The 2,682-nt window shown below is 36.2% G+C and overlaps 1 pseudogene; it reads left to right on the top strand.

Annotated features, from left to right (window-relative positions):
• Positions 1–1,167: 1,167 nt before the first annotated feature.
• Positions 1,168–2,125, top strand: LOC119536788 (annotated as a pseudogene).
• Positions 2,126–2,682: the final 557 nt, after the last annotated feature.

Here is a 2,682-nt window from a genome sequence, read left to right as displayed (position 1 = left end):
AAAAAGTAACGAAACAAAGTGCAAGAAAAATATAACTTATTATATGAAGTACAAAATGTCTCCTAATTCCAAATACATTTGTTGTTTTTCCTACTTATAACCTTTGCACATAGGATATATGGCAGGCAGCTTCTCACATATAATATTACCAACATAGAAAACATCATATATTGGTATATGATTTTTTAAATAATCTTACTCTTACTGATTCATTTATGTGTGTATGTACTCAGTAACAGTGAGACCAGCAAATGAGGTCTGATTTTTTTTTTTTTCTGTTTAAAGGGGAAATTTTGTAATTCTATTTTAGTGTAATACCCAGCTCATGTTTGATAATGCATGCTGAGAGTGTTACTGAGCAAGGGCTTGCTGCCTGACTCGCTGCCCAAACACACACAGAAGTCAATGCCATGACATTGAGATTTCAAGATAAGAAAGATCTTTAATGCAAGGTAGGCCAGCATGGAGACAGGAGTCACAGATCAAATCTCTCTGCCCTAGTCTAAAGAGCTTACGGTTTTTATGGGATTCAAACAAAGGGAAGTGGGGATAGTGACATTAAGTTAGCATATACTGATTGGCTGTGTTTCAGTTATAATTAACAAGGAGTGTGCAAGCATGGCCTGAGAAGCCCTTGAAAACTGATAAAAGCTGGATGGAGTAAGCACGAACTGGCTGTAAATGAGGACCAAGTATCCGGTTATGGTAGTGTTATAAAACACTCAGTTAACATAAGATAACAACTACAATAACAAGTAAAATAAATAAGCCAAAATAACAACTACAATTACAAGTAAATCCATGGTAGTCAGCAGTTATAATATCTCCACAAACCATTTTTTTTCCCTGCTCATGGTTTAAGAGAATGGTTACATAAATACACTGTATTTATTCTACAATGTTAGTTTTCATCTCAGTGACCTAGCATTTTTACTAGTAGTTAATGTTTTCAATAAAGGGACAAAAAACTTTACAGGAAAGCCAAATAAAAAAATCAAAATTATATATTTTTAAATATAAAATTGAAATTATATTTTCTTTGAATTGAGCCATTTTCTAATTATAATCTCTCCCATGCAAGGAATGATATGCATCACCATGTTAAAATGTATCTCATAAGAATTCATTATTCATCTAATTTCAGGTGGCTACAAACTATTCTGGATCATGGAAAATAAGAATAATGTCACAGAATTTATTCTTTTAGGACTTTCTCAGGAAAAGGAAGTTGAAGTTCTCTGTTTTTTACTGTTCTTACTTTGTTATATTGCAATTTTGACAGGAAATCTGCTCGTCATGATTTCTATCACCTGCAGTCAGCTCATTAGCCAGCCCATGTATTTCTTCCTGTTACCTCTCACTGTCAGACCTTTGCTACACCTCCACTGTTACATCCAAGCTAATCATTGACTTCCTGGCAGAAAAGAAGACCATTTCCTACAATGGCTGCATGACACAGCTCTTTACCATGCACTTCTTTGGAAGTATTGAGGTCTTTATCCTCACAGGGATGGCCTATGACTGCTACATGGCCATCTGCCAGCCCCTGCACTACCCCTTCATCATGAGCAGGCGGAGGTGCATCCTCATCATTCCTGCTTCCTGTGCTGGCAGAGTCCTGCATTCCTTTGGCCAGTTTCTCCTCACCCTCTTCTTATCCTACTGTGGCCACAACGAGATAGATCACTACTTCTGTGATGTGTAACCTTTGCTGAAACTGGCCTGTGCTGACACGAGAAGAATTGGTCTCTTGGTCATTGCTAATTCAGGCCTCATGGGCCTAGTGACTTTTGTCATTTTGTTGTTATCTTATGTGGTGATCTTATGCACTGTCAGGTCCTACTCTGTGGAGAATCGCAGCAAAGCTCTTTCCGCCTGCAGTTCCCATATCACTGTGGTGATCCTTTTCTTTGCTCCTTTACTCTTCATTTACATTTGACCAGCTACTACTTTACCAGAAGACAAAGTCTTTGCTCTTTTTTATACTATCATTGCCCCCATGCTCAACCCTCTGATATATACCCTAAGAAACACGGAGATGAAGAATGCAATAAACAAATTATGGTTCTGTATCATGGGAAAGAAAGGAAATAGACTGAAAGACTTTCTTGATTCTTACCACTGAGCTGTTTGAATATTTCCCCTTCCCTAAGATATATAAAATGCATAAATATTGTCTCTTGTATCTAGTAACACATGTAGATACGATGTGAGCAAAAGTTTACTATTCCCCAGATTGATCCAGGCTGCTTCTCTGCTGTGCTATGTTTTCTGATTTTCTTGTTTATGTCTCCTCTACCCTATTGATCCTTCAGATAATTTAGATATTTAGTAGCAGGCTAACAGGGCAGTGTGTAACCCAAAACAACATTGAAAGCCCATATAGTGTATTCTTATATATGATTATATTCATTGAATTATAACCACCAAATAATAATTAAAATAGTATTTCCAATCTTTTAATTTCATCACTTAGAGAATATTCTAAAAGATCTAATTCATGGCCAATAGCAATATTTGTCAAAATTTTCAACTTCTACTCTGATAATTTTGTAACCAATGGCATTTGTTTCTCATATGTCCGATATAAAATTCACTCCCAAGCTCCGGAGATAAATAGTTTATTTTCTTCTAAATCACTTTCTGTCCTAGATCTGTTCATGAAAGAAAACAGCAATCTTC

Source organism: Choloepus didactylus, chromosome 6, assembly GCF_015220235.1.
Source record: "Choloepus didactylus isolate mChoDid1 chromosome 6, mChoDid1.pri, whole genome shotgun sequence".
Taxonomy (NCBI): Eukaryota; Metazoa; Chordata; class Mammalia; order Pilosa; family Megalonychidae; genus Choloepus; species Choloepus didactylus.
This window is presented reverse-complemented; position numbering and strand designations above follow the sequence as displayed.